Source organism: Agelaius phoeniceus, chromosome Z, assembly GCF_051311805.1.
Source record: "Agelaius phoeniceus isolate bAgePho1 chromosome Z, bAgePho1.hap1, whole genome shotgun sequence".
NCBI classification, from domain to species: domain Eukaryota; kingdom Metazoa; phylum Chordata; class Aves; order Passeriformes; family Icteridae; genus Agelaius; species Agelaius phoeniceus.
Window position 1 is genome coordinate 14,268,698 of NC_135303.1, and position 24,998 is coordinate 14,293,695.

The 24,998-nt window shown below is 48.2% G+C and overlaps 1 protein-coding gene across 1 annotated transcript in view; it reads left to right on the forward strand.

Annotated features, from left to right (window-relative positions):
- Nucleotides 1–24,998, forward strand: part of LOC143692093 (uncharacterized) — a 90,543-nt gene that overhangs the window by 61,776 nt on the left and 3,769 nt on the right. The window contains exon 6 of the transcript XR_013179951.1: nt 14,493–14,630. The gene's annotated coding sequence lies outside the window, so the exon portion shown is untranslated. The remainder of the gene's footprint in view (nt 1–14,492; nt 14,631–24,998) is intronic.

The window sequence follows — 24,998 nt, forward strand, 5'->3', positions numbered from 1 at the left end:
CATCACAGGCAAATGTGGCCCAGAGTCCCACTCATGTGTTTGTTGTGATGTCTTCATTTTGCTGGGATGTTTGCCCTGCCAGTGCTCTAGAAATGGTGCTTCCGGTCCCTGGGGTTTCTTCCTTTCAGGAAACATTTGACTCACATAGGGCCCTGCCTTTGAAATACAGGCACTGTGCTGATTTCCAGAAGGACAGAAAGCATGGTCTACCTTTCCATGCCCTGGCCCTCGATGGAGAATTGGGTGTTAAAGAAGAACCTGCATTTTCTGGGTCATGTTGTATTCATTTACTGGCTAAACAGACCAAAGTGTAGGCGCGAGCAAGAATATTGTCCGGATCTCTTGCTGGCTGTGTGAATGAAACGTGTCTCCTGGACGGAAGTTGTGAAAGGGGAAATCATCTCTGTTTGGGTTGACTTGTTCTGTTGGATGCAGCAGCCCAAGCAGTTTTCTCACAGCATCTGGTTAATTTCCCCTGCCCACTACAGGTCACCTGAAGCATGTATTCAGCAATGCTGATCCTGAGGTGAGTCAGAAAGGGAGATTTCATGTTCCTGGTGTTTGAGAATTGTAGATCCAGCTTTCAGCTTGGCCAGTAGCAGTAAAGTGTAGAGGGCCAGTTGGGAGACCGAAAGAAAATCCATTTTCATACCTTCAACAAAAGTAACAAAGGCATAAGTGGATAGTTCCTAACCTCCATCACAGAGCCCTGAAAAACTACCAACGCACTTTGGCAGATAGAATATTGCATCCTGGCAGCACCTAGAGGGGAATACTGAACTAAGAGCAATTTCCCATAGAGTAGAATTAGCCCATTTCAATTTAGTCAAAGTGACTGAGGATTCTATTCTGATCAATATAATGACATCTCCTTAGAAGATGCGGTTGTAGAACCAGAAAGACATCTTGCAATGGTGCCTGCTGTATCTGAAGTGAAATGGGCACCATAGGGGCGGGGGAGCTGCGTGGGCCAAAAGGAGCCAGGGTTGCTGGTGGCCTTGAGCAGCTGAAGATGAGGCAGCGTGTGGCCAGGTGGCCAAGAAGGCCCAGGGCATGGTGGCCTGTGTCAGCAGCAGTGGGGCAGCAGGAGCAGGGCAGTGAGCGTGGCCCTGTGCTGGGCAGCGCTGGGGCCACAGCTGCAGTGCTGGGTGCACTTGTGGGCCCCTGGGCAGCAGAAAGTCCTTGAGGGGCTGCAGCGTGTGCACAGAAGGACTGGGGAGCTGGGCAAGGGGGTGCAGCACAAGGCCAGTGAGGAGGTGCTGAGGGAGCTTTAGCCTGGACAATGGGAGGCTCTTGAGGGACCTTCAGGCAGACTTCCATCAGTCCCTGCATGACAGTGCTCAGCACAAGGGCTGTTTCTCCACCAAACATCCCCTCACTGCATCCAAGGGCTTTAGGCACTGCAGTGGGTGACACTTGCATCTTGTGGTTTGTTGGTTTCCTAGGAGGAGAAGCCCAGTTCATTTGCTCTTTTTCCAGCAAGCAGGGATGCTTCTGCACAATGTTTCCTGCTCTTATCAAGCTCTGGAAGGCATTCTGCACCCTTTTTGGACCTTAATGGAAATGGAACTTTTGTGTTTCCAGGCTTTCATGCATGGCCCTAAAGATTACTTGGAGTTTAACAGTGCCTGTGACTTTCTACAGCCCAGGGAATCCATGTGTGTTGTGTTTGGGAGTTGAGCAGGAGATCAATGCTTTGCATTCTAGCTGCTCCTCAGAGATCAGAGGGCTCTGGGGGACTGGGCTGCCTTTCTGATTCCAGCCACTTTAGCACCATCAGTGTGCTTGAGTTAAGGGAACTTGGCCAAGCGCAGATGCGCAAAGAGTGCAGTTCCCAGTGTAATGTTCTGGGTGTGATTACTTTCCATAAGGATCTGCACACTCCAGATTCCCCAAAAGTGTGGGTTTTTTAGCAACAGGAGAGCAGTCTCAGGATTGCTGCTGATCAGGGCAATGGCTACCAACTTTTGATGTGTGTAGCCAGAGAGAGGACAGTAAAGAGAGATTATAGTAGTGAGATCTGTCTATCTTCCTACCTATCGATCTATGTAACATTTACATAATTGAGTCTTCCTGGCTCTGGTCCAAGGCAGTTGGAGGTGCAAAGCTCACCTAAAGCATCCCTTTCAGGAGAGGATTAAAGACATGTTCCCTCAACCAATTCTGAGCAGGCAGAGATATTTCCCCCTCCAGATATGTTGGTTTTTCCCTTCTGAGTTGTTTTCCCCCTTCAGCCTCTTCTGCCCTGAAGTCTCCAATTAATTCTTTAAATTTCTGCCTGTCCTAGAGAGGTGGAACAATTCCATGTTTAGGTGGTGTTTGGTGACTCTGGTCATACATGCCCTGCCATACGTGACACATGGTTTCCTTCACTGGAATCCCCAGGGCTGTGTAAGTGCATTCGTTAATGGGGCCTTAGGAGAGTCTCTGTTTCTGCTGGTCAGAATTCTCAGCTGACAAAAGAGGGAGAAGAAACACCTTGGTCCTCTTCCATATACTGAGGTGGCCATAGAGGCTCTGTGACCTCCATCAGAGATATTTGCATGCATCCTCATCTCCTGAATGACCAGGTTTTCTAACAAGAGTGTAGATGTCAGAAAGGCAGGAATGCTGGTGCAGGCCTGAAGAGAACATGAACTTCAGAAGTGTCTCTCACAAGGAGTGAGCTCACCCAGGAAGCCACCTGCAGAGGCAGGATGGAGCTGTGGGACAGGGCAGGGTGTCAGTCACTACTGAAAGACAAACAGGACATGGCAGAAGCAGAGGGAGGCCCTCAGCAGACCCCTGAGAAATGCCACACCTTCCCAACCTCAGCTGCCTGAGAGGCTGTTGGAGCTTCAGTCCCAGATGGCCCCTGATTGTAGGGCCAGGGTCACTTTGGAATCTGTGCCTCCCCACGGGCAGAGAATGACCCAAGAGAGCAGCAGCACAGTGCTTTGGGAACTTGTGAGCCCAGCAGTCTTTGAGTCTTAGCCCACAAACGTTGTATGGGAAGTTGAAACCCATCTGCAGTCTCGTCCCACGGCCACAAGAGCTGATGGGTCTGGCTAGCCACTCCCAGAGTGACCGGTGGAGATCACGAATCCCGCCACTCCCAGGTTCTCTGCGAGAACCCCGAGTAGTGGCTCCGTCTGCGGCATGGTGACGCAGGCGAGAGCAGAACTGCAAAGTGCTGAGGCAAAGGAAGGAATGAGTGGACACGCGTTTGGATGCCGAGGCGCTTTATCGACCCAGGTGGGGCCAGTAACGGTGTCAGGGGAAAACCGTTAGGGAGGCACTTATAAAGGGGAAAGCTGTAACGGAAAGAGACACGAGGGACCAATGAACAAAGCCCAGGGGAGGAGCGAGGGACACAACTGAACCAATAGGAATGGCCTGGGGAGGGAAAAGGCTCAGGGGACAAATCATATGTTAGGTAAGGGAAGATTGACACAGAAATTTCTGGAAATGAAAGGGGGTTGGTTACAATGACAGATAGCTAACTGGCAGGAGGAACAAACCATTATGAGGGCGAACATGGAGGGAACCAAGGGTCGAATCAAAATCTTAATTATAAAAAATAACCAACTTTACAATAAACCCATACAGGACACACAATGCTACACCCATCTTCTCTTGCTTTCTGTGCAGGTGCTTCTAGAGAAAGAGCAGGAGCAGATTGCTTCATCAGAGATGCCATGGCAGACTCAGGGAGAGCTGTTCCCAGCCCGAGAGCAGGAAGAGCAGCTCAGGCAGCAGGTGGAAGAGCCACAGGAGAATGGCCAGGTAAGCCTGACTGGCCAGGTGACAGAGGGAAGAGCAGGGAGAGGGGCATAAAGCAGAGCTCTTGGGACTGAGGAGGCCAGGAGTCCCACAGGCACTGGAAGGACAGAGCTTTGGAATCTGCAGAGATCAGCACTGGGACAGGAGAATTACATTGGAAGCAGATGTGGGGAGGGAAGCAGAAAGAAGGAGCTGAATAAATGTGATTTTGAGGCTAAAAGAGGAAAAAGCTGAGCTTGATGGCAGCTCCCAGTCACTTGCTCTGCATTTGTGTGTACAGAACATCAAGGCAGAGCCACAAGCAGAGCTGCCCGAAGCTCAGAGTGCCGTCATGGCAGTGAAGAGCAGGAACAAGGAAGACATGAGAAGAATTCAAGAGGAGAATCTCCATCAGCAGAGGGGCGATCAACAAAACCAGGTGAGTGAAAGAATGGCAGCCACTCCACTCATAAGGCGTCCTCTCCCTCCTTGTTTACAGGACTTCAAGGAATACCTGCAGGCAGAGCTGCAGAAAACTGACACTAGGATCAAGGCATGGGAGAAGAAGCTTGAGGAAGACATGAAAATCATCAGAGAGAAATCTAATCACCTCCCTCAGGCTCTAGAAAAGCAAGTGAGTGAAAGAGGGGTAGCCACTGCCATCACCAAACTGGTGGTTTCTGCCCTTCTTGCCTTTCCACTCAGAGCAGCAGGGAGTGGGGCCATGCCTCTGAGTGCCATCCTGCTGTAGTGTGTATCACAGTCACTCTGAAGGACATTTCCTGGTGCGCTGAATCTCAACTGCTGCCCTGGACAGTGAAACTTGTCCTTTGGCCTTTTGGCCAGCAGTCATCCAACTCTGAGGAAAGGCAAAGAACAGACTGACAAGGGATACAGACACCTTGTTTCAATCCTTCATCTGGGTCACCATGTTCCACTGTAAAAACACCTCAAGAAACGAGGAGAGCAGGAACAGGCCTGTTCCTCACAACTGATGACTCCTGGCTGACAGGGACAAGCTGGAGTCTCTGACTGCCTTGTTCTGTTTGACTTGAGGTGCGAGTGTTGACATCTCACCGGGCAGCCTGCGAAGACTTCCAGCGAATTTCTGGCAATGAAGAGCCCCAAGGTCGGCATGAGGCACAGGAACAGTGCCCACCAGAAATGCTCCAGGTTGAGCACATCTACACGGGCTTTGGCACTAAAGCTGCTGCCACAGCAGCATCACCTCGAGGAACCTCTATTGTCAAACCTGGGAACTCGAGCTCGGGCAGTTTGTTCATCTCCAGTGCTGAGAGCAGCATGGCTGCTCCAAACCAGGAGACTGAGGAGAAGTACCTGGAGATGCTGGGTACGTCTGGGGTGTTTCTTGTCTGAGGGACAGTGTGTTGTGTGCAGGTGTCAGCAGAGCTGTACCAGATGCTCCCTCTGAGTTTGGTGTCACAGGGCCATTTAGGACTCCCCAGAGGAAGTGCTGTGCTCCGAGGCAGCGAGAGAGCGCTCTGGGTGTTCCTGCTGCCTCTGAGGGCACCTTGGACTGGCTTGGGTTTGCCTGAGCTTCCCTCTCTACTAAATGCTGAAGCAGGGATTGTTGTTGGATCAGCAGAAGGCTGTGACCTAGCAAATGATCTAGGCAAGTCCTGTGTGCTTATGGCCAAACTGAACAGAATTTTTAGCTTCCTAAATTTTCCTCACACTCCTGACTTCTAACCAGTCATCAGAACAAAAAATCTTCACAGAAATGGACTGGCTTTGGAGTTTGTCTTTTTGGTTGGGGATTTTTTATTGGTTTGGTTTTTGGTTTTTTTTTTTTTTTTTGGTTTGGTTTGGTTTGGTTTGGTTTGGTTTGGTTTTGGGTTTTGGAGGGTGTGGTTTTGGTTTTCTTTTTGCTTTTTTTTTGTTGGTTTGTGGCCTGTTTTTGGTGGAGTTTGTTTTTCTCCATCCTGAAGGAGCCCTTCTGCCCCACATGTCTTGCCGATGTCATTTTTATGACTGTTACTGTTACCATTACTACATCTGCAGTTTGTTTTCATGAGAATGCTATTTTTTGTCAAAAAGAACTACTTTGAAAGAACATCAGGTTACAGGACAAATAGAGAGCACGAGGTGTTTTCCATGTGCCCCCAAAGAAAAAAAACAGATACTTTTATAATAACCTTTATTTAATCTTCTAGTTTTATGCTAATCAAGATGTGTCCAAGAGACACATCCAAGTGGTGTGATCAGATAAAACTGTACTGCAGGCATTTCTCAGGAGAGAGCCTCCAGCCCAGCCATGGTATATTCTTCAGATCCATGGGCACTTTTCCATACCTGATTCCCACTCTTTCCATCCTACCCATTGGCCCAAGCCCTGCTCAGATCAGTCTCTAGGAAAACACATCAAGTCCTTTGTGATTCTGCAGCACAACCCAATCAATCTGCTTCTTGCCCGGAACCGCTGCCAGTGCTGTGCTCTCAGATAAGACCTGGTGGGGCTGAGACCGGAGCCCAATGGATTCTGTGTCTACCATCACCTGTTGGGACAAAAAGGGCATTGATCTGTGCCTTGGTGTGGCTGATCTCAAAGCCCATCCTGTTGTGTCCTGAATGGAGGCAACAGCTTGTACGGGGCTCAGGCTCACTCTGGCTTCTTCCCATCAGTGCCTGTCAGTGCTCATGCTTGGGCTTTGTCAGCATTGTTGTGGTTGCTGCCCTGTCCCTGAGGGTTGCTGGGACTGCAGAGGCTGGAGCCTCCCTTAGCTGGGAGAGGGGCATCTTTGAGCTCAGCCTGCTCATAAACAGGTGAGGGTCCTGATGCTGAAACCGATCCATAGGGATCGATTATAGCATGAGCTGCTCTGGTTTACAAATGGGAAGGCATTCTTTTGGCAAATTGCTGAAAGGTGGGGAAGATTTCCTTCTCTCCTGGAAATGCATCTCCCTGTGCTTTGTTTCCTGACAAGAGAACTCTTCAAAGGACTGTACAAAATCAGTCTCTGTGCCAGCCATCTGCACTGCAGGGCTGCCTGTCCTGTTGCTGTTATTGTTGCTGTTGTTGTTACCCAGCTGACCACAAAGGGCTCAGAGCCCCAGACAGTGAGGCTGCCCTTTTGTATCTCCTGGAAGCTGGGATCCCTGCTTTAAAGTCAGCATCTTGCATTTTGTTTCCCTCAAAGGGAATGGTGAACCCCATTGAAAATCCCCTGATGAAATACACTGAGCTGGAACATATTGGCAGCGGGTGAGTCCAACCACAGTTACTTCAACATAACCACAGGCCAGGTGTTTTTCTGGTGGAATGTCTATCCAGCGTAAAGTCAGGCCAGCTGCAAAGATGTTCACACTGGGGATAGATTGTCCCATCTCTCAGTGCTGCTCAGAATTTGTGAGTGGGCTCAGAAGGCATTGTCAGAGACACCTCCGTGCTGCCGAGGTCGTGCCTGCATCAAGGAACAGGAACTGGAAGGTCTCCTTGTCTCTCAAGTGTGGGACACTTCTGTGTTAATTTCTTTAGCATTTTTGGGTGTCTCTAAATTGTCTGGCCACAGTAATAAAGGGAGAAGAATCTTGCTTGCCTGAAAGAGCAACCTACTCCCTGATAGCTGTGAGATAACAGTTCTCAGGAACATTTCTTTCCCCTGGTTTGCAGAAGGAAATACTCTGTGGTCAGGACAGAAACTGCACAGTTTAGAAACTGAAATCCAAGACGAAAGAGGAAGCTGTCTTTAGGAGCTGAGGCAGTAAACCCCAACACTTCAGGAACAGGCCCAGCGTCCATGCACTTGAGAGGAAAATGCATCATCTGCCTTCTGGCAGAACCAGATGCATCCTGCAGGTTTTAGGCATTTACAGCACAGATCTCCTGTGTGGGCTGGCTCTCACTGCAAGATCTAAATGGCTTCTCCTTTCTCTGCTTCTGGTTTGTTTCTAGGACTTTTGGAGATGTTTGCAGAGCACTTATCAATGCCACAGGAAGAGAGGTAAATGTCAACAGGCCCTGCAAACTCTGCTGCTCTTGAGGGGCTTTCCCCTCTGGTGTGAGCTGTGGCTGGACCTTTGGGCAGAGCTGTGCTGAAAAGGCACAAGAAGCACAGACTGGTGCCAGCCTGCAACATACATTTGGGACTTTGTCCTCCTCAGCTGCCGGAAGGAAGGCACGGAGGGCAGCAGTTCCTTTCAGAGAAGGACGCGCTCGCTCGCTCTCCATTGCTAAAACAAAGGTGGTGCCTGTCGCAGACATCTTTCATGAAAAATCCTTTTTTAGGATTTTTCCTTGTGAGAAGCTGCAGTTTCAGCAACTAAAGTAAACAATGATTATCTGCTGCTGTAGAATGCAACAGGTAAACTTGTGATTGATCTCTTGTGGGTGTTTAGATTTCTTGACCACTCATGGCAGAGCTAGCTCTTGCTCTGTCTGAGACACAGATCTTTGTTATTCATTCTTTTCTATTCTTAGCTTAGCTAGCTTCTGAAGAAACCTTTCCTTTCTATTGCTTTTTAGTATAATCCTAATGTAACATATATCATAAAATAATAAATCAAGCCTTCTAATCATAGAGTCAACATTCTCGTCTCTTCTTCATCCTAAAAACCCTTTTGACCGCAGTCACAGGTGCCTTCGAGCACCTCACTGCTCTTTGGGGCTACAGCTTCAGAGTCCTGAATTCTCATTTCTGGCTGCCAGCAAATACATCTGAAAGTTACTGGTAATTCCTTAGCCACCTGCAGTGCTGTACTTGGGAACTGCACGTAGGGAGAGATCTGTAAGGTGCCCTAAAAACCCTGCCCATAGGCCAAGATGTATCCACAGAGTATTAAGGCATGGATTACTTCTTCTGAATCCCATCCAAAGCAGCAGAGAGTGTGGTCAGAGGTTTGTGGGTGATAGCTGAGACACCACTGTTACCAAGTGGTCAAGGCAAAATGTCAGTGGCCCCACGTGTGCTGTAACTGGCCCCCAAGGGAGCAGAGAAATGGGCTGTTGGAATGTCAGTTCCTCATGACTGCAGTGCCTCATCACAAGGCAGTTTGGCACAGCTCAGCTGTGTCATTGCAAAATCACTCGCTCCATTGCATTGTGATCTCATGCCACCAACTTCTCAAGTTACTGATTTTCAATGTCATTTTAGCTGGCCATAAAGAAAATAAATCTCCAAGAACTGAGGAGGAAGGAACTAACCATTAATGAAATCATGATCATGAAGAGGTACAGGAGTCCCAATGTTGTGAATTATTTAGACAGGTGAGTGCTTATGGCCTTATCCCATGAATGTGCATTTATATACGGCAAACATGAGAGGTTAAAAACCCACTTGGTCACTGGCAGAAAGTAGAGCTGTAAATTATTATTTACTAGGATCTCTCTATTCATCTCGAATGGATGAGAAGAGATTGCATTTTTTCTGCATGAGTCTTCTCTGGCACACCTAGTTTGAAAATTATTCCAAAATTATTCAAAACCTGGATCAGCTGTATCTTCCTAAGTCAATATCCTCGAAGCTCAGTGCCTCCACATTTTTTTGGGATTGATTTTTTAAAGTTTCTTATGTGCTGATGAACCATCCTAAAGTGGATTTCCCTTGGATTGTTGCCCCTCTTTGCCATTGCTGTGCATTCCAGGAGGACTAGGTGCTTATATCCAGAAACACCATGCCTGACAGGTTTTTTATGTGGGCTCTTTTAAATTGCACTTTTTGCTTGCTGGCCATCTAAGATATCTCCTTTTTTACAGCTGTGCCTTTCTCCTTGAGACTGCACAGATTGCAAACAATGCACAGCCAAGAGGGGATCTCTATTCCTTTTATTCTGCCCTTGTCACCAAGGGACCTGAAACAAGAAACCTGGAAGCAAAAAATCAAGGTAGCTATGCATGTTCATCTCCACACCCTTGTTTCCTTCTTTCAGCTACCTTCTGGGCGAGGAACTCTGGCTGGTTATGGAGTACATGGATGGAGGCACTCTGAGAGATGTCATCAATGAGTCTAACATCTTTGAAGGAGACATTGCAGCCATAAGTTGGGAGGTCAGAGATGTGCTTCCAAGGCCTTGGGCAGGATTCTGGGAAAGAGGGGCTCAGAACAGGAGTGATTTCCTGTGCCAAGCTTTGTTTCTGTGTGGCTGGTATGCTATGGGCAAGTAAAAGCATCTCAAGTGAAAGGCTTGCCAGTGCCCCTGCACTCCCTGTACTCAGTGCCAGTACTCTTATCTCCTGCTGTTGTACTCTTGCTCTGCCTCTTGTATTTGCTGTTCTCCATCTTGCCTCGCTAAACTTTTGCCTGTCTTCACTGCATTCCTTGCCTGTAAAAGCAAAGGTGCTGGTGGCAGGATTTGAAACAAACAGCAAAGGAAAAAAAGAGAGAGACTCATTTCTCTCAGTCCTCAGCTAAAACAAACAGGAGTGCAGCCAAAATGCTCTTTGCTTCTGAGCACATGCACTGCAGCAGCAGTCATCCTGGCTGGTTTGCAGGGGACAGCCTACAACAGCAGGTGCTGTTGCTCTTTCAAAAGCTGACGTGCCTTTCCTCAGAAAGGACCTGCTCTGCAAGTGTTGGAGCAGCAAGCTCTTCCTCTCAGTGGCCATTACTCTTCTGCCATTACTCCCCATTCCCCTGGAGAGGAAATCTTTTAGATTCTTTGTTTTCTTTCTTGTGTGATGAAATCACATCACTTATTTTTGCCCTTCTCTTTCTGTTTTCTCTCTCAGTGCCTGCAAGGACTGGATTTTCTTCATTCAAACAATGTGATCCATCGAGATGTGAAGAACGACAACATCCTTCTCAGAACTGACGGTTCTGTCAAGCTGGGTCAGTATATTCTTGGTCAGGTGCAGCATTCCAGGGATGTGGGTATGGGGCTGCTTGGAGTGACAGCCAGCTCCCCAAAAATGGTGCTGGTGGCAGTGCAGGGACACCCGCTGTGAGCTGAGGGCACAGTTGCAACGTGCACAGAGGTAGGACAAGGAACAAGCAGTCAAGAGTGGCCTTGCTCTGTGTGTGTCCCTTGCAGAGGGAGGGAGCTACAAGTCTAAAGTTTCCAAAGAACAAAAGCCGCTGCTGGAGGCAGTGTAAAAAACGTGGGGATTTTTTAAGTCGCCAATGCCAGGAGATTCAACAGCACATTTTCAAACTTCTACTGGGGAATTCTTTTGCTTGCTTTCCTAATTGCACAGAATTGAAATAAAACCAGTATTTTGCTTTCTCCTCAGCTGATTTTGGCCTCTCTACTCAGCTCACCCCTGAGCAGAGCAGACAGTGCTCACTAGCTGGGACTCCTTGGTGGATGGCGCCTGAAGTGGTGACAGGTCAACCATATGGCCCCAAAGTGGACATATGGTCTTTTGGAATTGTGGGAATTGAAATAGTTGAACAAGAACCTCCTTACTGGGACCAAAGTCCCGGCATGGTAAGGAGCAATACTCACTGATCCCACTGTCTTTCTCGCCTGTCCCATGTCCTGCGTGCCATTGGACAAAATCCCATTGCCATCTGCTGGAACTACTTCCACCAAGGTCCCCTCCTAAAAATGTCTCTGCAGCACATCAGCATCTGCTCTAGTTCTGGTTGCATCAGTGAGGGAACTCAAGCCTTACCACATGCAAACAAACTCCATTCTCAGGCAACACTTTCCTTTGGGTTATAAGTGGCTCCAGTTTTTTTGTCTGTGGAGATGGCCCCAGTAACAGGAAACAAGCATCTTAGAACTGCTGTTATCTTTCCATAAATGAAGGAAGGAAACCCAAATCCAACAAAGTTTCTAAAACAGTGGATTATAGAGAGGAACTGCATCCCCTGTGCAGTTTCTTCTCACTGGGAAACATTCCTGAAACCTGGGCATGAGGGTGTAAAGGCCACAGAGTCTCTTCTGCTTCTTGTGCAGTGCTGCTGCACTGCATTTAGTGACCATTTTTCTTTCATAGCCCAAGCCACGTTCTCTGTGTCACCAAGCCAGAGCCTGGTGATGTGGAGAGCCTGCCAAAACCTGGCACTTTCTGGGATGGGCCTACCATTCATGCATTGACTTGAGTAGCCAAATGAGGAGAGGGTGACCACAGGGTTGGCACCTCTCCTTCTTCTGACCATGACAATTTTTCTTTTGCTGCAAAATGGGAAGCTGAAATTTTCAGACTGCTGAGAGACAGAGCTGCAGGTGGCTCCTGTGTGCCCAAGCAGGCATTTTCATCCCAATACATTTGTGCAGGCATCTTAATATGTCTGTGTTGAATATGAGATTGCAAATGTTTGTTTCCTAACCTGCGGATTAACTGATGGATTTCCTTTCTTTCCTTCCAATTCCCATTGTTTTCAAGAACAGCACAAAAAGCTTGATGAGGTTTGTTCTATGGCATTGTTACGGTTTTACATGAGGGACATTTAGGGAAGTGACATAAAGCTTTTAACCACTGGAAAGCTGGACACACCTCTGTGAAAAACAGACTTTAAAAGATGAAAGAAACTTTTTCTTTCCCTTCCGGTTGGGAGAGAGGTGACACGGCCAGGTGGCCCCTGCTACGGGGCCAGGCCGGCGGGTCTTGTCGCGGGGTTAGGCCCCGCTTCTCCCAGGCTGCCTGCCGGCCCCCTAACATCGGTTTCTGGGCAGGGAGAGGGGGGTGCTGCGCAGCCAGATGGAGCCGGCCTTGGTAATATTTGGTTACTTGTTACACTGCGCCCAGCCCGGGGCCCAGCTGAGCTCACCGGCCCGGGAGTAGCCCCGGCTCCAGGCTGGGATTTGACCTCCGCAGAAGTTACTCACAACCATCGGGCAGAAGGAAGGAGGAATTTCCTCTCTATTATCCTGGGTGACACTGTTGAGTCCTGGGCTGGTTGATTGGATCTGAGCTGCACCCCTAGCCCCAGTTTCTCCTGTTTGCAACCCCTAGTCTGACTGGGGTTAGGCTGACCATTTATAGGCTCTAGGTAAAATATGAATCCTTTTAGTGCTTTGATCCTCCCTCGAATGAGAGAAAAGAACAAGATATAAGTATGTGAAGGAATAAATATGAAAACATTATCATCAGTGAGCAAGAAGTTAAGTCCTAGATGGGAGGGATGAGGAAATATTTTAATTTTAGAGCTAAAATTCTCTTAGAAACTATGAAGAAAAAGTTTTTTGTCTTATAACACATGAAACAAATTGATATTGAACAAAGGCTTTCACGTTAAAGTAAGCAGATATTAAAGTAACTATAATTGTATGAGAAGTTGAAACAGAGAAAGAGTAGTCCTGTACTCCCAGGAGAAGATTTTCTGTTCCTAAGGATAAAAATGATTTTAAAAATAGATAATGAAAGCTTTTACTTTTGAACAACTCATCTTTAAAACAATACCCCATAGATCAACATGGCCCATAAACAAGTTGGGGGAAGCCTTTTAGAAAATGGGAGAAAACTCACGATAACAGGGTTCCCCAGGCAGCTGTTATCGATGAAGAAATTAAGAACCACAAGAAAACTGGTTTTTCCTCTTGTAGAGAAGTCCCCATAACATTAACAAGAGGGACTTCTCTCCCTAAGTAAACTGAAGAAAGACTATTTTAAAAGTAGTCAACGGACTGGAAAGTTTAGGTTTTGTTTCTTTACATTATCAGTGAGAAAGAAAAGGTTGTGGGGAGAGGAGAAATGTTCTGAAGGGTTTATTCTGATCCTTATTACTCTTTCTTTTAGTTGCTATTAATAACATTTTCTTTATACCCTTTGAAAGTTTTAAGTCTGTTTTACTTTCTCCTAATCCTATCTTCCTAGCTCACAACAGGAAGTAAGTATAGTGATAATTGACCAACACCAAACCCACCACACTCTTGAATACATTAGCCGGGAAAAACTAAGAACTGGGGAAATCCTAAATTGGTGAACCAAAACCACTAGACAAAATTAGTGTTTCTGCTCGGTTTTGAACTGAAACTGTTAGCGTTCAGAAACACATAATCACAAGAATGATTATATGCAGGTGCTTTTATTGAAGAGCTCTGGGTGTCAGGGGTACAAACCCAAATCTGACTCCAACATAGGTTCGGGATGAACGTGTTTTTATATTCTATCCTTATATAATTTTCATGTTAATTATTAAACTTATATTGTTCTATTGTATACATAGATTTCATCCAAGCATGGCCTCCTCGTGGTCCGCCTCAACCTTCTAACATAGTTTCTCATGATTCTTCTTACGATTAAACAATAATTATATTTAATTACTAAACAATCATCACATCTAACAATTATATCATTTATCATATACTGCTTACGCAGGTGCAATTTCACATGATCTGGCAAACACAAAGCCTAACATTTTCAGAGTCTGTTTTTAACATTTTTCCAGGGCCCCACTAAGTCTAGCTTCTTTCTAATTCCCCGAATTTAATAATTTTAAAAACTTTTACTATCAAAACCACCACAGGCAGCTGTGCTTAAGGGACCAACAAGCACTGCAGCGATGCCTTTCATGTACTAATCCTTGGAATTGGTTAGTATAGCAAAGACTCTCTTCCAAAAAGCCTCTCAAGTTGGTGTGAATCCTCAGAGAAGCAAATGTGCTTTTGCTGATGTGGTTCCCACTGCCTAGGTCAGTCAATGAAATCAGCTGCCAAGATCTGCAGGATGGTGGAAAAGCTGTGGCTGCATCAGGGTTTGGGTTTTTGGTTGGTAAAGGAAAGTCATCTCTGGGTCTCTGCCAGGGCAGAAACTGCCACTGCAGAGTGGAGCTTAATCGATGGGATCTGGGAGAGCAGTTACAGATGGGAAAGAAGCAGGTGGAGCCTCGTGTCTCCTTTTTCCCCAGGTTAAACTCCTGATAGCCCGGGGAGAGAGACCACAGCTGCGGCAGCCCAACCGATTCTCGCCTTGCCTGCGTGACTTCCTGAGCTGCTGCCTGCAGACAGACGAGGAGCGGCGCTGGTCTGCCAAGGAGCTCCTGCAGGTAAAATGTGAAGGGGCTGCAGGTGAAACAGGCTCTGAGGGATGGGCTCCTCCTCCACTCAAGTCCAAGGCATCAGATGAGCCCCCTTCCTCCTCACCTCCACTCTTGCTGCTCTTCAAATGAAAATCGTGAGGAATCCCAGACTGGGCTGGGCTGGCAGGGCCCTGTAAAGGTCCTGTGGTGCAAGTGTCCTGCAATGAGCAGGGACATCTTTACAGAGATCAGGTTGCTCAGAGCCCTTTGCCACCGGAGCCGGAATGGTTGCAGGGATGGGGCAGCTACAAGCTCTTGGGGCAAGCTGTGCCAGGGTTGCACCATGCTCTGAGTAAGCAAGTTCTTCCTTAGGCCTACTCTGACTTGATCCCCATTTTGTTTAAAAATATTCACCCACATCCTATTGTAACTGGCCCTGTTAAAAAAGATGTCCCTCACTTTCTTCAGAGCCACTCTGAAGTCTTGGAAAGTGGCAATAAAGCCTCCCTGGGGCCTGTTCTTCACAAAACTGAATAACTCCTCCTCTCTCCGCATTTCCAGAGAGGAGAGCTGCTCTGTCCTCTGACTGTTCCTGTCGCCCTCTTTTGTAATTTGGTGGAGTGTTCAGTTTTATCTAATGGCAAAAGAATGGAAGCAGAGCAATGCAGGGTACAGAGACATGAAATGGTGGTGGAGGAACCCAAGGAAGCCAGTCCCAGCTGAGCAGTCAGAGATTTGGCTGTGGGCAGGGGGGGCTGTGGGGGGCTCACTGGGAGCCTCTGAGGGGCCCTGCTTTGTGCCCCCCAGCCCACCCTTAGAGGTTTCTGGCACCCAAACAGGGACAGCTGGGAGGGACTTGTCCCAGCCCCATCTGCTGCCTGGCACGCCCAAGCAGACGGGAACTGTGCCAGGGTTACTGCCAGGTTGTGTGGCAGAGGGGGAACTGCAGGGCCCAGTGCCACTGGGCTGGCCCTGCTGGGAAGGAAGGTGCCATCCAGCACATGAGGGGCAGGGCATGGAAAGGTAGATACTGCTTTCTGTCCCTGTGGGAATCAGCACAGTGCCTGTCTTGCAAAGACAGGGACCTATGTGAGTCATTGGAGTTTCTGCAAGGAAGAAACCCCAGGGACAGAAAGCACCATTTCTAGAGCACTGGCAGGGCAAAAATCCCAACAAGATAAAGAAACCTGAATAAATGGATGAGTGGGATTCTGGACCAGGTTTGTCTGGAATGGCAAGCTCCTGCACATGACGTCTGGGAGATGATCCCATCGCTCCTCTTTCTGGATCTGTCTGAGAACCAGAGCAATCCTGATTGAGCCTGTGAAGCACTGAGCTGGGAAAGTAATGATTGTTTTTTGTTGTTATTTTTCCTGTGGACCGCATCCATTTGTAACATCAGCCAAGCCAGCGTCCACCCTGGCACCACTCATCAGCTCAGTGAAGAGGAGGATAGACATGCGAAAACTGTGATCATCCCATCAGCACTATTTACTACATAGCCATCTTAGAGTAGGATTGTAGAGTAGGATTGTAGTGTAGAATTTAGGGTTAGGGTTATGTGAAGAAAAGACAAAGGACTCTGCACAATTCAATGTGAATCAAGGAGAAGCCATTTATTGTGCTTCTAAACATAGTTTATATTTACTTCCTATCTTATAGGTCTATATAGTAATGCACTGTTTGGTTGATTGCTGCGCTTTGTCCATGCACCTCTTGACTGGTAGCTCTATTTTATCCTGAGGCAAGCACGCATCTTTTCTTCATCTAATTGGTAAATGCTGTAAGGGTCATTTGATTTGGGTTGCTACTGCTTTGTCTGTCAGCAACTCTTCTGCTTCTTCTTTCTCCTCACAGCATCAACTTTTTATCCACAAAGATGGATGCAGCTTTATTAAAAACAAGACCTAGTTCTTTAGTTCCAGAAGGTTAGGCTAGTTTGTTCAGTACCTGTCCATTTTTCTGTAAATATGACCCTACAGGATTATAGAGTAGTATTGTAAATCAATAAACTTTCTGAAATTTTAACTCATCTGGAAGATTCCATTCTTTCTCACCCTGTGAATAAGCTCAGCATTTCCTTCTGAGCTGTCAGTTGTCTCTTAAAGCTGCAAAGTGACATTTATGGCTTCTTTGGTGTGCTTTGAAAGTGGGGAAGACTCTTCTTCATTCATCATCTCCAGACCACACTGCCTTTGGAATACGGCCCACTGACACATTTTGGCACAGCTGTGACACTTCCAGATGAGGCAGAAAGGGCAATGGCATTTGCAGGAAAAACCAAAGGAAGAATGGGGCAGCCCAAACATCTTGTGCAGATGCAGGCCTTCGGCTGTGACTGGAGAGCACTGGGGCTCCTGCCACCTGGATTTGGATCCCTAAATGCAATCTCTTTGGCTGGAGGAGAGCCTTGCTCAAGTGAGAAAGCAGAAAGATCAGAGAGGGTGCTCAGCAAGGTCTCCTGTGGTGCAGAGCTGTCAGCGCCTGTGAGGTGAGAGCGGGCCCGGCCTTGCCCGGGCTGGAGCCCCAGCAGAGCCCAGGCAGAGGCGGGAGCAGGCTGAGCCCCGGCAGAGGCAGGCTGGAAGGAGGCCCTTGGAGCTGCAAGAGGCAGCAGCCGGGCCCTGGGTGCCTGTTCCTGGGAGCGGGCGAATCCTGCGCTCTCAGAGCCCAGGTGGCAGCTGGCTGCTGCCGAGGGGAAGCGCAGCCGTGCTGGGCACAGCCCGGCCTGGAGGCATTGGCCGTCTGGAGTGTGCCCAGGAGCAGAGAAAGGCCAAGGGCAGCCGAGGGCCGCTGGGCTGGCTGAGGATTCCTCCTCTTCTGCCGGCTGCCCTGCAACTCCTGGCCAAGGTCAGCAGCGTGTGCAGCACCCTGGGCACCGGGGCAGGGAGCCGGGCTGCTCGGCAGGCTGGAGCACAGGGCAGCCTCCTTCAGGCCCGGCACTTCTGCCAGGGGAAGCGAGGCCAGCGTGAGGCAGGGACATCTTGGCAGGGCACGTCTGCAGGAGCCAGCGCCTCACGCAGCTCTGGCAGGAAGCGCCTGCAATCCTGCAGTTCTGCACTCAGCCAGAGCAAAGGTGTGAGATGCAGAGTGTTTGGCAGAAATATTCAGGCCCACCAGGCCAGCCTGCTTTGTGTTCTCTGGCACAGAGCAAGCGCTGTGCAAAGCAGCTCTGAGCTGCTGGGAGAGAGGGAGTCAGGGATGTGCCTGAGGTGAGTCAAGGGCTTAGCTGAAAATGTAATTAGGATAATTGAAAAGTGCAGATGAGTCGAGGGGCTAGCTGGGAATAGAACTGGGATAGTAGGAGATTGCATATATATATTAGTTAAGATTTTAAAATGACGTAAGAATCTAAGTTAGTAATATAGCTAGCAGAAATCACGCACCTGAGGTAAAGAGTACCAAATGTATTAGGAACGTAAAGCTAGCAGTGACAGGGATAGAGGAAGCAATTGTGAAGGAGCAGAGACCATAGAAATACCTTGACTTAAGAATAATTGAACAGTTAGGAGAGGCTTGGACCATGACCGGCAGATCAAAAGTTTTTGCCAACTGGCCATGGAGAAGAGTTCACCATGAGGAATACGGCTTTCTTCCTCCCATACGACCACTCCCTCATTTCAAAATCCCACCTACCCTGTTAAGGGAGTACAATTGTGCAGCTGTAATAGATATTCAGCTGATAAAAATACGAAGCAGGCGGGTAATAATTATGTATTGTTCATCTTTAGAAACCTAATGTAAAACCTTTTCTGTAGAAATAGAGACCAAGAGTCTGCAACTCTGTGCATGTGTCTTTGGAAACTTGTTCACATGTGTCCAGTGCTGCAATAAATACCCTTCTTTTCTAATTAGCTGAAGAGTCATCTGTCCATGCTTCAAGGGTTATGCTGGAGTAATGAACTGATTTGGAAGGGAGCAGAAGAGTTTCAGCAGGCAATTTTTGGAAGAGATGGAAGCCTCTTGTGACTGAAGGAAAGCCATTTGGAATGGAGTAGTGATCCAAAGTCCATACAATACTGCCCCAAAGGATTAGACCCTTCTCTCTTCAAGACCTTCTAACTGATCATACCTAAGTTCTGCTTCTACTGAATATCAGCCAGAGCTCACACCTGTGTTGCAGGGCTGTTCTTCCTCTCACTACTAATGGCTTAGCTGTCTCTAGCTGACATATTGCTTACCCAAGGTTAATCTCTTCCATATCCCTTATAAAAGGACTTTATCTTAGATCCCCAAATTTTGCATGCATGCCTGCACACAAAAAAACCCCTACAATACAAACCTTCATGGCATATAAGCAGATTCCATTTATCAAACCCGCAATAACTACATTAAAAAGTGGCTGTATGAGCCTTTCTTCAGAATTTTCTCAATCATGGCTCCTTAGTATCTTTTGGGAGATAACTATGCTGCCCCTAACAAGTCCAGATTACTTAGCAAGCAGTAATTAGTCATGCATCCAGCTTTCCAGCAGTTGTGTAGCATTTTATCCAGATAACTGGTGCCTGGACATTGCAAACAGCTATAGTAGAGGTGGCCTTTGAGTCCTAGCAAAATAGAGGTATTGTACTTGAATATCTGTAGAGAGGCTTTGCCCCGGGAGGTCCTGGTTGCCCTTGATGGGCTGCAGCTGTGATGTGTTTAATTGGGCTGCAGCTGTGACTAATGAAGATAACTGGGATAAAGGGGGCGGGTTAGCCAGTCAGAGAGAGCCTTGAAGGAGCCCTGAACTGAGAAAGAACAATATGCAGAAGAAGGAGTCTGTGCTGTAAAGATCTGCAGCCATAAGAACGCACTGAGGAGGTATGGGACTTTAGAAATCTGATAACAACAGTATGGGACTCTAGAAATAGCATAACAACACCAGCTTGTGATTTATATCTGCCCACTTCTTTTCCATCTTCTGAAAAACTAAGAGTAAGTTGAGCCAAGAGCAATAGTGAGTGCATCTGAACACATTTGACAGTGACACCTCATCCTATTGCCTATATTCTCCCACGGAAAATTCCTTGCTCTTTTTTCTCTGCCACCAATGGGGATCTGCAGTCCCTGCCCGGCACTGCTCCTTGTGGCTTGTCAAGGCAGAGGCGATGCTCTGGTGCACCTGGCGCAGGTGAGCCTCGGGCCCGGGCAGGGACCGATGCTCCGAGCTGCCGCGGATACGGCGGCGAAGGCGAGAGGTGCCGAGGCCTCGCTGGGAAGCCGAGCGGCGCCCGTGGCGCTGCCTCCCCGGGCAGGGCTGTGCTCTCATCGCCGCCGGGGCTGCCGAGCAGCGCTTTCCACGCGCCTGCGGCTCCGGAGCCAGCCCCGCAGCCGCGCTCTCCCGAACCGCACTGACCCGCGCCCATTCTCGGCCCGGCTGCAGGACTCCCCGAGCCGGCCATCTCCCCCCTCTTTCCAAGGCTCAGCCCGTCCCCGGCTTCTGCCCTCTCTCCAAACCCCTCGCCCGGGCTCTCCTCCCTGTGCCCCGGACTCTCACCCTTTTGCCAGGGCTCTATCCTCGCTCCCGGCATCTCCTTCTCTTGGGTTCTCCCCGCTCCCAGCCTGTCCCCCCTCTCCCTGGCTCACCCCTTCCCGGGGATCTCCCCGGCTCCCGCGCTCTCTCTCTGCTCCCGGGCGCTCCCCGCTCCCGGAGTCTCTCCTCTCCCGAGCTCTACCCCGTCTCCCTGGGTCCTCCCCTCTCTCCCGAGAGCTCCCCCTTCTCTCGGACTCTCCCGCCTCTCTCGGCATCTCCCCCTTCTCCGCGGTGGCTTCTCCCTCTTGCAGGATTCCTCCCCTCTCCCAGAGTTCTGCCGTCCTCCCAGCATCTCTCCGCTCTCCCGCTCACTCCTCCCTCTGCCAGGTCTCTCTCCCCTCTGCCGGGATGTCCGCCCGTTCCCGGAGCGCCCCATCCCCCGGCCCCTCGCCGCCTCGGCCGGGCCGCCCCGGGGCCGCGCTCGGAGCGCAGCGGGGCCGGGCCGGGGCCGCGTCAGCTCCGCCCCGCGGGAGGAGCCGCGACAGCGCCCGGCAGCGGCCCCGCGCAGGCGGAGCGGCCCCGGCCGCGCCCGGGGCTGTGCTTGGGGAGGGGCTGCGGCATGTGGGGGCTCCTCCGGCCTCGCTCCGGACACGAGGAGCTCCGACCTGTGCTCGCTTTGTACCTTCAAGGCTGCCGGATGCCTTGCACTGAAGCTGGAGTGCCCGGGCTATTCCGGTCGCTTCTGGTCCTCAGCTGAGCATTGCTGGCCGGGGGTCTCTGTACAAATCACGAACGGGATGGGACTGCTGAGGAACGTGCCTCGAGCTGTTTGTTTTCCAGGATCAGTCTCATTACATGGTTATGACTATGGGAAGATGCCAGCACCTCACATCCCTGGCAGCAGGCAATGGACTTAATAGTACAACTTACTTGAAAAGTCTTTTGACCAATCACACAAAGCAAAAGCATATTGACAGTAGTTCTATCCAACCACTATAACCACACGTACGTACCTTTTGTTAAAACACTGCTTGCTTCTTTCAAATACTATACCTGCTTGTAAGCCTTAAAACACAATGCACAGAGCTCCATTATTAAGCTTAGAACTTCCTCATATCTTGCTAGAGATACTTTTCTGTAGCTTAGGGAGTCATTCTAGCCAAGCGTTAATACACTGGTGCATCAGTATTAATCAAGTTCGAATAAGCAGCCCAGCTCAGCTCCACGGAGCAGCCTCTGGACTGACTGACAGAAGCTCACAGGCAATGGGAGCTCTCCTCAGATGCAGACATTGTATTGGTTCAGAGTCTGGGGGCACAGAGATAGACCAATGAGATGTCTTGATCTGAGAGTTTTGAATGGGCTAAATGGGCTATGGGTGCCCGAGGCAATAAACGAAGCTGTTTGCTGATGACCAAAGGGAGTTTTGTTGTGTGTTACATCTCAGACATACGAACATCCCGGATTCTACAGTAACATACACAAACCATTGTTCTATTTGTCCTTACTTTTCTACTTCTTATACAACTTTTCTGCTGACAAATCTTATGCCTACTGCTTAGCTCTTACTGCAGTGTTTCTGTCTCTGAGGTCTGCCTTTTGCAGCTTTCCCAAAACCCTCTGATTTGAAGGATTTCCACAATTCCCCCTGTAGGTACAACTAAAAAGAAACCTTTGTAACCATGTCATTTATTAACTACCTTGTGTTTCATAACCTTATTATAATATACCTCCTTATTACTTGCTTAAAGCATCCTTTTTGCTCGCATTAAGCCTTGCTATATTCCAACACAGCAATTTTAATGCTGTGAAAGTCCAGTCAGTTCAAAGGGCATAAGTCGTGTCTGATAGCAATTACAAGTCATTGTCCAAAATGTCTCGCCTGTTCAAAGGTCTTAATTCAAAACCTTCCTCCATGTCTATACCTTCATCCGCCATCTGTGTGAGATTTCGAGAACTCTCTGTGAATCCATTTCCTACCTCTCTCTTTTGCGTGATAAAAACTTCTTTGATAGTTTTGTTCATTTTGTCGCACACACCAACATCTGCAAGGTATTACTACTAGTATCACTGCCAAAACACCCAATACATAGAGACCTATTCTACAAAGTTCCCTTAGCCAAGGTGCAAAGCTCCATCCTTGAAACAAATCATCCAACCATGACCCACTATCTTCTATAATTTGAGCTGTCAAATCTTTCAGCTTTTGTATGCTTTTGTGGATGGATTCAGAGTGATCAGACAGGTTCATGCAACACAGTCCTTCAAATTCCTCACAACCATGCCCATGTGCCAGTAAAAGAAAATCAATTGCTGCTCTGTTCTGTAAGGTTGCATGTCTGACAACACTAACATCAGTCATCATGTCACTATTTGCAATGGAAGTAGCACTGTCTTCTTTCTTCAGCCAACACCCCAATTGGTATAATGGTTTCAATGCCTCACCTGAGGCAAGTTGATGTGGAAATAAAGTTGATGTAACTCATTTTGCAGGGCCCTAGGGTCTGAAATTGCTATTACAGTTTTCTTTATCATGATGGGCAAATCTTTTTTCTCTATGTATTCTCTTGATGGCTTTTTTAGCAATAGGTGCTATCACAGTGAGTTGTCTGATGCTACATGGGCCACCTTTAATTTTTGAGGGAATGCCCTGCCAGGCTCTATCTCCACAAATGATCCAATATTCTGTTGCTAATTGGCGTGGGGACTCATCTAGGTCATCTACTCATCAGTAGTTTCACCCTTAGGAGGCACTGGGGTAGTACAATTGCACCACAAACTTGCGTATCTGTCCGCAGGACGATGGGGAGTAACATTTAACTGTGGATCTCCCTGGTACTGAAACTCAGCACAAAATTCCATTAGAAATGAACCAAGAATTCCAATTCTTGAGGTTAGAAGGTGCTTTAAGAAGATCAGGGGCCCAATGATGCCAGCTGGTTATGGGATTGGTCTCGTTGGCAGCCTCACACCAATATTTGTCATGGTTGGGTATTGGCCACTCCTTGGCTGGCACTGGCACACCGACCAAACAGTTGAAAAGGGTTTATCAGGGATCAAGTTAGTCAAACATATGGTGTCTGAGCATGCTGACTTGGCTAAAGCAAGGCCAACATTCATTTTTAGTTGATCTACAGGCATATATGTATGCAAAAGCAAGCAAGCAAAACCAACAAGCACCGGTATATCATTTGATCAAACTCCACGTTCCTGATCAGCTGCTTTTTGGCAAAAGCTTCCCCATCTATTTCAGTTCTCAAACAAATCTTTTAGCACTTGTTCAGGGACTGGCCAACTATAGGGCACTAAACTGTCCCTCTAACCTTCAATTTTTACAAATTCTTTTGAACACAATGGACACCATGCTTTTGCTAAAAGAGCTCTATGGTACAAACCATTTTCACAGTCCAAAACTCAACAATCAAACTCAAGATTTGTAGCTTTCACAGGTTGAAGAGGGAACGTCTGGCATGAACCGTAGTTTCTCCGTGCGGCTCACGTCTGCGTGCTCATTTCCCTGCTGGTGGAATTGTCGGTGTGCTCTTGTGCATGAGACGGTTTCACGTCCTTTGCAGGGACCCACTTAGGTCCAGCACCTGTGCAAATACAAGCATACCCTTTGCTCTAAGGGATTAGTGCAAATGGTCCTTCAGTTTGTCCTAACTCAAGGTTTCTGATGAAAACGGAAGGATTTTCTTTCAATTTTGCCTGTGCGCTGTTTGAAAAGTGCCTAAAAATTGGAAGATTAGGTCCTGCAAAGGAGCTATTCAAAATATAAAGACATCTAAAGCTTTGCTCAACCTCATCAGAGGTCAGTCTTGGGTCACTCCCCCTTTTGTTGATCTAGAATGGGTTTTAGAGTGTGGTGCATCCTTTCAACAATTGGCTGACCTGTGCGGGAATAGGGAATTCCAAAAGTGTGGCAAACGCTCCAGTCCATCAAAAATGTGGCCAATTTTTGAATTATGTATGTGGGGCCATTTGTTGGTTTTTGCCTCGTGGGGGATCAGTTTGGAGAGCTCTGGACCCCAGTGACACTGACTAGGACAAAAGCAAAACCGAGAGGCGCTCTTTCTTCTCAGGACCAAAGTCCCACAGCTTTAATGGAGAACAACTCCAGGAGAGAAAGGGAGTGTCCAGGAGAGGAAAGAGGATGTCCAGGAGAGGAAAGAGAGTGTTCACCTCGTGGCAGGAGATTTTAGACCCTCGGGGAGAGGGGGCGGTAGAAAGGAACTACCATAGTTCAACATAATAAATCACCACACTGTAGTTTTCTGCATAAATTGCTGCACCTGTTGCAAACAAAATCCTAAAATCTCCCCAAACACAACCATACAGTCCCAAATGACCACAATGTGGGAGAAAAACCACTCAACCCCCCTGTATACCCTAGCACCAGGTGTCACAGGGAACACCAACCCCTGCAATTAGAAAGTCCAGAGACACAAGCTCACCGGGAAAGGAGTATCTCTTTATGAGGGGACAGAGTGCTCACTTTTCTCAACACAACACACACCATGCACCACATGAGCATCCACCCACATCATCTTCCTCAAACATTCACACACTGGAAACAAAACCACAATTACAACACACCGGAAAAATTGCAGCAATAAAACAGGATTTGCTCAATTCACCCCCAGAATTGTTAGCAGGTCCTTATTGACACAGCAAATCCTTTCTGCCAGCAGCCAGACCCAAACCCAAACTGTACAGGTGTATGTTGCGTGCAGGACATCTCTGTGTGACTTGTGAACAGCCCTTCCCCTGCGTATGCCTTATGGGTTACTTTAAGCAGAGTTAAACATTCCCTTTCTCCACAGTCTCAGCAGTCTTGTCTGTCCCCCATGAGGAACAGCGAGAGCGGAGGTGCCTCCAGGAAAGGAATGTCCTGGCAGCGCCCAGAGACGTCCACAGCCCGGTTGTTCTCGCTGGAGCAGAGA